We start from the raw sequence: 12,636 nt of genomic DNA, 5'->3' as shown, positions 1-12,636 counted from the left end.
TTGTTTATGGCGTCGATATTATTGACAGTTACTTAGCAGCAAACGCCGCGCGTATTTTCAACTTACGTCTCAAGTTGACTCTGAAGAAGTAGTAATACTGGTTGATTCTCTCTAAGACAAGAACAAAATAGAGTTGATAATACATCTCCTGATCTGAACACATGTTCATGCTCTAAGTATTAACGCTGCTATGTTTTTCGCTGTAGAATACGGACTTGATCGTTTCGGTGTTACGTGGTCCCAGCTGATAAGTCCGCCACTGTATGTCGGGGTAACTCTGACGGAACTACAGCGCCCGAATAGTCAACATTTGTTTATTATAAACCCATAGATTATTCGACCAATAGCAAATCATCGATCAGGTGTCGAAGTAAGGCCAGCTGCCCTCTCGAATATTTCAGCGATTCGTTATTTCTGCGTCATTTTTCATTTCTTCTACTTTCCAACACCGCTAGCACAAAGGCGACGACAACAGCTTCTTTAATGTCGCCGTTTCGATTAGCTCCCAGTTCCGCAGATTCACAATGTTTCAAGCAAATGGATTGCTGCATTCGTCCTTAGATGATATTTCTTTTTATTCATTCATATTGATGACTCACCATCAGTCATTTTTTTCGCCTTCAGGTACAACAGGAGCTTTGTGCCTATCCTCGGTTTCCAGAGTTCCACTCTGCTATTCACACCATCCATATCTAATAACTACTGCTTCTTCTCGACATGGAATGAAAAACTGCTAGCGTACCAGGTATCATCGGATCGGATGGGTCGAAGGATGTGTTTTGGCTTACGGGTCTTCTCTAGGCTACTTAATAGTGAATGAAGGGACCACATGCAAGAAATTGCGGGCGTCCGGAGATTGATCCCTCGGCGCGTTTGCTAGCCTCGATGTCAGCACAACAACAATAATAATCGATCGTCACATGTGTAGCGTTGCTACATATGCTACACGTCCTTTTTGATTTCCTTTTCGGTATCTGCGTTTGATAGTTGATGCAAAAATACGCCAGATGACACATTCCCTTTTCTCTCTCTCTCTGTTGTTCGAAGGGATGACGATGCGCCCATCGTGATCATTGTAACGGCCCATACCGTGGCAAGATGACGCATATATTAATAATAATACATAGATGTTGTTACTATTTTACAATGGTCGCACTAGCTAGGTGTCCGGTCGAACATGGCCGCGTAACATGAAGTGGATATTATTGTCGCATCCGCTACGACAGGTGATCGGCCTTGGAACCCAACATTGTGTGATGACGCCGAAGTAATATAACGGCAAGTAACAAAAAAAAAAAAAAAAAATCGAAGACCTGTACAATAATAATAGCATACATCGTAGCAGGTGGTTGGGCGATAGCCGAAACCGAAATAGAGACACAATTAGACGCATCTCTCGGTTTCACCTCTCTCACAGAGTGGAGGTGCGACAACGAAGCTGGAAAACGACGCGGCCAAAGCAACAGAGAAGTAATGATAATAATGATATCATACAAGAACAGAAAAAGGAACCAGTAACGAGGTTGTTTCTGGTACTTGTGCAATAGTGGAACAGGGTAAAAATAGGGTCAACTGCAAACATCAACGTCATTGGACGCTAGACGTATTTCGACTAGCCAAAGAGAAAAGCAGAAAAATACCGAAAAATAAGGACAAAGATGATAAAAATAAAAAAAAAAAGAAGCACCACCAATGTGCCGTATGCTTCCGTGCAATATGTCGTCTAGTACAGGAGAGGCTGTTTTGTACGACGATATAAATTGTTACCGCCTTTTCCGAAAATAGGCTATTGATTAACGTCGATAGGCTACTTAACAACTTCCTTCACCTTTCATAGCCGAATGAAACTCGTTAGGACTAGTCGACTTCTGGTTACTTCTAGGTTAGCGTCTCTCCTCTTCTTAGCCGTAAACAGTGGAGGTGGGAGGAAAAATACACTAATAATGCGGCCTGTATCATTTGTATGGCAGTATGAAATTAATGAGAGAGTCTATTACTTCGGTTGCATCATGTGACTACATAAGAACCACACCATCCCGATGGTACCATATGGAAGAAGAATTGTATGATTTCCTGTTGGAAAACTCTATTCAAAAAACGCTGGTGCACGCAGTGAACTTTACCAAGTATCTGTGTGATGGTTGATACACAGTGTTACGGTCACTACCACAATTGCTTCGCGAAACTTGAAACAAGTACTCTGTCTGAGATAATGCTTTGCTAAGGCAGTACGAGTAGACCCAAGATTTGAATCGTTTCTTCGACTGCCGCAGTCCGTGTGTAGCCTTCCCCGTCATGACTCAAGGGTAACGATCTATCCAACCTAGGAATATGTAGGAACACATAGTGGCCATACTTTGAAGCTATACGGACCCAAATGCCCCTCATTTCGCTCTGAAAGAACCCAACCATTCAAAACCACAACGCTTAACAGCAGCAGTAGAACTGGACACGAAGTCCTGAAGATATTTAAATAGTCATTGTAGAGCAGCCTTTGGTTTTTCAATCCGTCCAAGCTTTTCGTTGATTTTTTTTCCTTTATTAGCCTGGTAGGACCAATCTTTTATTAATGGATGGCACTAACAGTAGGAACAACAGCATTGTTTAGTTGTGACATAGTAGCAGCTTGCTTTAGACGCAGCCTTGCTTGCCATTTATGTAATAAAGTTCACTAAATATTTTCGTTTTGTCGACTGGCGTTTGCAGACTGTCGCGTATTGGTCAGCTGGACCGCGGCCCTGCGTGTGTATGGGGCAAGCAGCGTGTTACTATGTAACGTGTTACAAACAACGTATTATGCGCTTGCTATCAAAGCTTTAGCGACTAGTGACTTTCTATCGGAAAAAAGCAATTTTATACGTACTTATATTGCCCTGGCAACAATATAATCTTTTAGTGAACTCGGACCTGATGGTAGCTGTTTGGAGCCGTCGAAGCGTCAACATTGTCATAGACCGCCAACAATTTCGGCATTGTCATCATCCTGTGCTCGTTTCAAAATGCACGTAGCATGGTTCCTACTCTGCACTTCCTACTCCGAAGGAGCTCATCTAAAAACGACAGATTTGCGTTGATAGGCAACAGACACGACCACGTTGCAAACCTTTCCCACGTTAATCTCCGCTACATCGTCCATCCGTTCCCATATGATATTCGACTTCCTAGAGGTCTATCATTGCGCTCCATTGTAGGGGACATTTAGCTATTGTTTAATGAGTATCGGTTAGGCGTGGTAAATGTTGATATACGTGCACGACATATACTACACAGAGGAAGGACAGCAGGATCCTCAACGAAGTGCGATTCCGTAAGGGCTAGTCTAGAAATCGGAAAGGTCTAAAGAAATGTAACGATAAGGACTTATGGGCGGCATACAGAGGCTACTATCAGTACTAGGGGCATTAACAGCAGACAAAGAAGGTACCAGCAACAATTCCGCATGTAAGACGTCTTAGCTACGTTTAGTCATGAGGAACTACAGAAAACGACGATCCATTTCGGTCAGTACATAAATTGCTACTCGCAAATAAGATATTTCTATCATTCAACTGCGACTACTCTAAGCTTTCCGTTTTTCTACTAAACGAAGGGATTTGCGTTCCCACAACACTTTACTGTTGTTCTTTGGACGTTGTGCGCGCCGTATAGCGTCGATCAACGGTGGCCCTGACGCAAAGCAGATGTACAAAGACAGGAAAAACCTTCAACCGGCAATTTATTTCGACTGCAACGAATATCGCTCCATGACATTCAGTCACTGACAGCTGACCGATGGTTTGAAAAGTTCTATTCGTTCATTGTTTAAGTCGTTGATTTTTTTTACTTCAGCTTTATTTAGTTATTTATGACTATTCATTTTCCGTGTAACCCCAGCGCATCCGGTGTACGCTGTGAACATCGAAATTTACTGATGCGAAGATGTTTTTCCCGTTTCAACGAAACTAGCTTTCTCTGCGGACATCTACTTTGTGTTAGTCTAGAGTTTTTCACGCGACTCCAATGCGTTCGTATCTTTCCCTCTTGCTCGTATTCTATTCCGGTAGCCGAATTGTCGTCACTTGTCACTGCTGCTCCATTGGCCACGGCATGAAAGGCGCAAACAGAATTTCAGGGTCGCTTAGCACTACTATCATCGCAAGGCATTCTCGGCATCACAATGTCGTGTCGCGTTGTTATCTCACACGACAGGGACTGGCTCGATGCTAGTTGATGGAACTGTTACCTGGTTAAATTTCCGGGTCAAATTTGGAGCTTGCAGGACAAGTGAAAACGGAGTGATGGAAAGCCCTTAATTATTTTCCGCTCATATTTTGAACACACGGTGAGAAAAGGGAGAGGCAGGGGCGGGGCACGTCGCATGTTTGTTGTAATAGAGTAACAGCGTGACCCGGCTTGCCGCTCGCGTTCAGCATCTACGAATGAAACTTCTGGAAAAATAGAAACTAGTGTCGCACGTAAACGGAACCATATTGCGTACATCGTTCCGCACAAAAACTCGAAGCGAATAGCGTATTGGTTTAGGCTCGTTGAGACGCCCATCGTCTCATTGATAACATAACATTTTATAGCAACTTTATTGTTATCGTTGTTGTACGAACGTTCAACGAGGCGGCTTTTCGTCTTTGTCTATCGCCTATAGGTCTCGTCTATGCTCGACGATGTCGATATGTTTTCAGCTCTATCTAACGGACTTATTGAGGATGTACGTTTTGATAGCGGGCAAACATCTAACAAACGCGTAAGAATACGAACTATAGGCAAATCTTTTCATGCCCCCGTGATGGCGTAATAATGATATTTGCATTGCATGCATAAACGAGACCCGAATCGAGCATATTATGCTAGCTCGAAGTGGTGACCATTTATCGTTATTCGACTTTCTTCCATCCTTTGGAAAAATAACGGCAACAGTAGCACGTGCTAGGCCTGTTGTTGACAACGGTGCAAACACCGCAATAAATCTAGGCGACCCCCAGTTCTGCCGTTGCTGTTGTGGCGGTGCCAAGCGACCTTATCGTGATCACGTGTGGTACCGTACAGTGAGAAAGAAGAGTTTAACTTCTGGCTCGGAGACGTCAATGATGGATTGCTACCCATAGAACCCTATTTGACGAACACGAAGTCTTCTAAAAACTGATCACCTTTGCGGTTAGCTGATGGAGAGACACGCCGATCGAATGAATTATACGAGGAATCTCGCAACTGCATCCATACACACGAACTATAGCGAGTATAGGGGGTCATAGGCCATAGGCATGAACTCGTGCTGGCAGTAGTCGAATGTAAACAACAGCACAAGCAGGCAAGACAGGACTAGATAAAAAACACCAAAGGGATAATTTGCATCTGAGCATACATATGTGCCTTTGACTTGCCTGCGACATCACCCTCCACGTGAGATCTCCTTTTTTTTTGCTGCAATTAACTATCTAAATAGAATTAAAGATAATACAAAAAACTTCATGCCAATAAACTGGGAACCAAACAAACGGTGCGCTTATGCCTACAAGCATTGTAGGAATGAATAGACCCTTAAGTCTGAAATTAATTGTCAGGAACATAGGAGAAGAAGTAAAATTCATCAAATTAGCCAGATAGCTTAACGAACTTATCCTGTCAGTCGGGGCTGCGGCTGGTACGCTTTGACTAGTACGGGTCAGATAGAATATCACGCATTTGCAATTTCAAACATGGTAAAAGAAGTACCAAAACAATCGCGATAACTCTTTACTTTACAGTCATAAGCAGCCCTCTCAGAGGCATCGGATTGTGTGCTGTTATTGACTCATATAATTAATCATAAAACTTATCGCTGTTCTATAGCGAATCATTTTCATGAAACTACCTAAATAAAAATACAACCATCCCAACAATTGATCTCATGCAGACGTTAGACGACCGCGCACTTCCTAACAAACGAGAAAAGGGCGTGACCAACGATAGTACCAACGCCATAATCAGTAAACAAGCAGTATAGCAATAACAAATAATACGAACGAAAAAGCAAGGCACAATAAGCGGACAGATTGAAGCATGAGGGCAGCAGTAACGGCTGCGGACTGAAGGTTAATGACGCTGACTGTTTGCGTATCCCTATACACTTGAACCGTTGCCGTTTCTTTGGAAATCTACGACGATCCGAAGAAAGACGAAGGCGAAAACGTAAAAGCGGAGGATAATCCTACTATTATTGTTTTTGTAGCTGATGTTTTTATTGCTGCTGCTATGATCAATAGCAGCGGAGGTCGGCGGTTAGTGTTAGCCCTACAAATAGGAAGGATCTTACGACAGCGACACAAGTAGCAGAAAAAGAGATCAACAGAAGGACGTTGATGGTACTGCTGCTCTACGCAACATATTCTCTATTCACTAACGAGATTAGCTGGCGATAATCTTTGGCTGCTAAGGCCGCCAAGCACATTTCGGTACCTGTGGCAGTAGCAGACCCTTCCAACGGTAACTTCTGGCTGATGAAACGCGATGGAAGAGCAACGGGCAAATGGAAGGCGGGCTAATGCTTACCACTGATTTCTGCCTTTTTTTAGTTGTTTAGTTTGCATCATTTTTCTACTTTTTCTCTCCGTTTCTTTTTCTGGAGACAAACGTAGCACGCAGCATGTAAACAAACGGATATCTGAATGAGCGTATGTATCAACGTAGTTAGAGAACAAAAAAACATACTGCGGTAAGCCATCTGTTGGTGAAATCGCGCCAACATAATCGTTCGTTACGGGGCAAGTTACGATGCCACAGTCTTTGAATCTGCTCGCTACTAGGTCCACAATGTAACATAGCTTGTATGCGCACGGTGTCTTTGAAGCGTCGCATCGTAGGGCATTTCGTCTGCCGTGCCACCGTCAGCAATGCAAATAACAGCACAAGCAATGCGATCTCACCAGAATGAATCGAGAAATCACTAGCAGACCACAGTAAGGCTTGGAGGCTGTTCGGGGTTGTTGTTGTTGTTGTCGTTACTGCGTATGTGAATATACGTTAGGGGCTCATCTCGAGAGGGTGGATGCTAAAAAACGACCAAAACGGGGTGTACAACCCCGTTTGGTCGTTTTTTAGGAGACGTCGCAGCAAAGTCAGAATCGCGAGGCGCAATCAGAGATAACAACGGCCGTAGAACAGGTGAACTTTTCCATTGGCGGACGTAGAAACAGAAAACTGCCATTCAGGCATTATTCCCAAAAGAACTACAACCATTTGATAGGGACAGGTATTCATCCTGAACGCGTCGCAACGGGCATAGAAGAAAAAATTAGAGGCGCTTAGCTCCCCCCGCCGTGTAGCTTCGTAACGTGCATACAGTTCGTTCAGCGTCAGGTACGAAACATATTGCTTCGTGTAGATGTATATAGAGTCAGATGGTTGCCCAAGGGCTAAGGGTGAAGCGATTCTCACGAAAGTTTCGTTCCAGTCGACAGCGAGCCATGCGTGTAGGCAGCAGATCTGAGAAAAAATCGATATTGACGTTTACTTACAGGACGACAAGTAAGGACGACAAGCAAGAGCTAGATTTGGATATGCGCCTGATAAAAATTGCATAATTAAGTCTAGAGGATTACAACAGTTATTCGTGGTCGAATTTTTGTATGGTACAGCCCTTATTACTCTGGTTCCGACAGTTCGGCGACGGTGGACAGAAAAAATTACTTGATTGCATTTTCGTTTAAAACTGTGCAGAAAAGAACGGAAGACAATGTAACGTTGTTCTTGACGGATCAAAATATAAGCGCATTAGGTAAACGACGCCACGACTCCTAGTCGGTGGCTGTATAGTATCGACTGCAAGGAATATAAACGAGGGACTCGCTCGAAGCATGACCATGTTAAATCAACAGTCAGAGACGCGAACAAAAAGTTGGACGCCATTTGACTTTTGTGGGCATAGTGTTTGTTGTTACGCGTGTTTCCAGACGCAAGAAAACATTGCCAGATGACATTTAATTATGAATTATAATGTACATACGCGAGTTGCCGTTTGTTCTGTTGCGAGCCACGGATCGAAGCCACAAGCGGAAGGACTACGCACACACAATTGAATTCTTGTTTGTACATTTATTTTGTTGACGCAGAGAATCTGTACGCTAAAATCAATGTTATATTCTACTTAGATCTCAGTGCAGCTCTTCTTTAACATCCATTAGCATACATTAATGTGGACGCGAATCGTTTAGAGAACTGACATCAAAGCATCGTAGTTGATGCGCCCTCTAGCGGACGATGCCTACGCCACTCACTAAACAAATCAGTCGATTATTATTTGTTGCTAAGCGGTCGAGTGGGGAATCGGGCAACACTAGGCATGGCAATCTGGCTACTTCGTAATTCTTACGTGCGCGTGTAAACGTTTGATGTGAACCTATGTCTATAGCGCTCCAAGCATCTACTATCTCTTCAGATCACGGAGTCGGACAGAGCGACGAATAGTACCATCGTAACAGGCATCTTCTTCTTTCCTGTGTATCACCTAAATGTAACTTTGTCGGGGCCTCCAGGAAGTGGTTGACGGCGGGTAACGACGCAGAACGCCACTAGTCGACCAGCCAGCGTCTACTATTCGAAGACAAACCACGTCTTGCCGTGCCGCAAAAATACAGCACCAGTCAAACACAGAGGCACTAACGTTTTTCCCCATAGATCTCCTCATGGTTTCCTTCTGCCTTCTTTTTCGATTTCTGTAGAGAGGAAATGCGAGCTCCGAACGGCGAACGCAGCACCGAAAAGGCACAGAACGACGTCATGTTTCACATGCCGTTGTTCCCTCGCGCTGTCCAATCTACCAGCCATAAAACTGCTATGTAATTCTACTATTATTATTATTATCGTTATTTCTACTTCTTCAACAACTATTGCAACTACCGCATGTCTAAAACTTGTGTCCGTTGCTCAAAAAAGGGTAGTGGGGAAATGAGCGAGGCATATTTGGCAATTTGTGTGTATCTAGCACTGTCACTAGTAAAAAACCTCGAACTGGCTCGAACTATTGACTCTTCTTATGTTGTTAGGTTGAATGTATCAGTGCATCGTCATGGCAACCGTACTTTTGTCGTCGCCCAAATGTATGGGCTTGTCATTTAATACAAAAACGCTGTTTTCCGGCGATCGTTTCGCGAGTCTTATCTCGGTCGAAAAAGATTTAAATAACAACAATCATATATTTACCTGAAAGGAAGAACAAAGACCGTATAATGAGATGCCGTCACGCCCTCGTAAATCTTGATTAATACACTGATTAATTCTATCTAATTGTTAGACGTGTTCATCCTGCCTTGTATACTAGAACCAGCCGCTTCTGCAGATATTGCTCACATCGTATGTAATAGACATCGTCGTCATCATTACTACAACCATCATTTTCTACGCCGCATACGTACATTATATACGAGCTAATCTTTATCGCAAAAAAAAACCATATGAATGATTAGGGATTGCGTTTTTTTTCTTTTCAATGTCTCTTTTATTCGAAACTTCGTGGGAAACTGTATCTAGAGATAGCACAAAAACTATCATCTTCGCGCCTTTGTTTAAGACGGCCGGCGACAGTCGAAATCGCTTGCGGGTAGGTGTGGCCTTGCCCCCCAACTGTTGAGTTCCTGATTAATTGGGCTATGGCTAATGGACGAACGCCGGCTCGGATAAAGTGCCGTTACTAGTGAACGATGAACGCTGAATTGCAGTGTTAGTGATCGAAGCATTATTGCATATTGCTATAGCGTCTATACGGTATTATTCATTGAAATAAATGAGAACAGATACTAATTCATTTCAAAATAGGAGAGAACATCGGCTCGATAAATATCATTTTATATGATATAATAGTAGTAATTACACGAGCTATCTTTTTTTTGTCTCTGTTTTTTCAAACTCGAATAAGCTGTTTGATAGATGTCTCAACGATAATTGTAAGTCAAGGGCAACGACAGACAACTTGAAAACTGGGCTGGAAATCGCCGGCTATCGGTGCACGTCAAGAATATGACATAGGTGGATCCAGTTGCCCTTGACCGATGCTAAGTTCATTAGTATCAAAAACTAAACCCTCACTCAGGCAGATTTCCCCAAATTCCAATTGAATAATCACTTATTATTGCTATTTTTTTTGCCAATTTTTTACTAGTGTCCCGCATCCGACTGTAGAGTTCAACAACCGTCTCTAGTGCAGACGGGAAATCAAGCCAATGCAAGAGGTAACTCTTCCTAATTATCGACTGATTCAATTAAGTGCATCAACGTCACCGTTAGTAGGCTCGTTGAGGGACGTAAACGCACGCGCTAGAAACAATGCTGTAACCATAAATGCTCGATACGCTATCATTAAAGGTATCGTTCGAAAGTACTAGGACGCACAAATTTCCCCATACTGAAATGGATGCAGTGATTTCCTAGGCAAAATGTGTTCAGTCATCCATGTAATAGGAATATCTCCGAGCGTTCACAGACTGCAGCCTAAGATATATGTGTAACTAATGGCCTATCGAAATCTCCTGCTTTGGAAATTAGAATTAAGAATTAATCTTCTCTGAATCTTGATCAACTCATCGCTGCTGCTGCTGCTATTGCTGACCAAATCAGTGTATGCAAATTCGACATGCAAGCAACATGGTACGACCAAAAAGCTGATAGCGCTGCTTGTTTTCGACTTCTTTTTAACTTCATCTTATTAATGAAGCAGCGTAGTTGTTGTTATTGCAGTTGGCGGTATTTTCCAACTGATGTAATTTTGGTCATCTTCTTTCTGGAGCTACGAAGCTGGACATGAACTCCGCTCCTCGATTTCCTCCATGCATTTTAACTGTCTTGCCTGCTCTATCCTAGCTGCGTAATTCTGATTAAGACTTAGACGGTTATTCCGAAACTCCCTAGGTTGTTTACATGCCCTTCTTTGGCTATTCTAAAATGTCGTGATTTTCGTTCGTGTCGCCGGTACGTTTCGCGTTCTCGAGGCCCAATGACCTCTTCTGGCGTCCGTCTGACGCGTAATTCGTAGAATTCATTCGATCGCTACGCCGGTTTGGCCGCAGGAACATGGTCCTAGTCACAGAGCTACAAATCAGCAAAATTACCACTCCTGCTGGAAAAGAATAGATGCGCAGGTCTGAAGTGTCAATTTCGTTCTTATTGACATAAAACCAATTAATTCTGCGCGTTTCTTTTAACACTATCCGCGGCTGAACTTTCGTTGGGCTAATGTCAGTGATGCTGCTGCAATAGCGGCAATGGACACGGTCATACAACAACGAATATGAGTTAACTTCTCTCAATTTGAATATACGGTTTGCTTGAACGATAGCGGCCTTCAAGCATCCAAGGCTCACATTGCCTTAAATTAAACATAAAAGCAAGCCTTGCAACGATAAATTCTTAACAAAGACATAAAAGTATAGCCTACTGGAAAAGTAATAACTACTACTAGTAATAGGTTTTTGCCATATCAGTACCGATCAAGAACAATTATCAGTTTGGGATAGGGCGGGATGAAAAGTCGAAATTATCACAGTTTTTCTATTCGATTGGCCCACTTCGATTGGCTACTGCCGCCCGTTCTAGGGAATAACACCAATTCGAATACTCGAACAAGCATTTGTCATTGCAGGATTTGCGATCGGTCTCAACAGAAAGATGCCCGCTAAGATGCCGCTCAATCTTCAATGCCAAATTGTCAAATCAATACCTTTTATTTCACTACTACTGTGTGTTACTGCTGCTGTTAGAAGAACGTTTGAACAGCGAGAAAGGCACAGACAACCACGTTACTGTGGAGGAACACGGGGGTTTTCGACGGCCCGAACAGACCAGTATGTTTATACGCAAACATGTGTAACATAGATACGATCTGAATAGTTATTAGAGGCTAACCATCTGCATTCTACCGATCTCACTTCTTTAACAGAAACAACCACTACATTCTGATGTATAATGAGACTATCTGCAAGCCTCCTCCTAGTATCCCAGAGATAGCTGCGACTATCAAGACGTCTGTTGGGGCATCTTTTATGCTAATGCGCAGACAAGACCTGACTCCGTCAAGGCTGTACCGTGATTATTTGAGTTTCCTCTGTGTGCCTTCAGGGAGACTAGGCCTGTGGACAGATGCGAAAGACGCCCCACAGGTTTGCGTTAAAGTATTTTAGCATTAAACAACGGGGGGAGCTAGTTATTCACCGCCTCAATTTATAGCTATTCGTATTTATAGCGGACGAACACCCTCGGCTCATGTTCGATACAACAAGACGGAGAATTCGTCGAAAGCTAATTTTATCGCTTGATCTTTCCAAGTTATATGTATGTATACGTACGACAACGGCCACAGCCAAGAGCTTCTAAATCCAAATTACATAGGTTTACTATGTGCCGTAAACGAGAAGTAGAGGGTACGAGACAAACGTGTTCATACATCTACTGCTGCTTAGCGCAACTGGTGTAAAACACTACAGCTATCATAAATGTATAAGTAATTGCTTACACAAAGTAAAACGAAACGATATGCTTACTGTAGCATCTCGTTCGGAGCACGTCCCACAGGCCCTCACACGGTCTGAGGTTTCGACGGCAAACCCGAACAGATGTTTTCCACGTGAAGAATAATACCAGGATAATCATCACTGGGCACAATGGCTAGAGGTAAAC

At 43.1% G+C, this 12,636-nt stretch overlaps 1 protein-coding gene and 1 long non-coding RNA gene across 15 annotated transcripts in view; one reads left to right on the top strand and one right to left on the bottom strand.

Moving 5' to 3' along the window:
- The window catches only part of LOC111250361 (uncharacterized), a 243,429-nt gene that overhangs the window by 43,471 nt on the left and 187,322 nt on the right, over positions 1–12,636 (bottom strand). The window lies entirely within an intron of this gene.
- LOC111250362 (uncharacterized) overlaps positions 1–12,636 on the top strand; it is a 97,971-nt gene that overhangs the window by 38,689 nt on the left and 46,646 nt on the right. Inside the window, exon 1 of one of the 9 annotated variants that reach the window (XR_015327548.1) lies at positions 11,284–12,630. The exons of the other annotated variants lie outside the window; for them this stretch is intronic. This is a non-coding gene — a long non-coding RNA (uncharacterized LOC111250362). Of the gene's footprint in view, positions 1–11,283; positions 12,631–12,636 lie in introns of those variants that run through there. 9 annotated transcript variants of the gene reach the window in all.

This window comes from Varroa destructor, unplaced genomic scaffold (genome assembly GCF_002443255.2).
Source record: "Varroa destructor unplaced genomic scaffold, Vdes_3.0 BEIS01000004.1, whole genome shotgun sequence".
NCBI lineage: Eukaryota > Metazoa > Arthropoda > Arachnida > Mesostigmata > Varroidae > Varroa > Varroa destructor.
The sequence above is the reverse complement of the archived record's forward strand: the minus strand, read 5'-3'. Positions and strand labels throughout refer to the sequence as shown.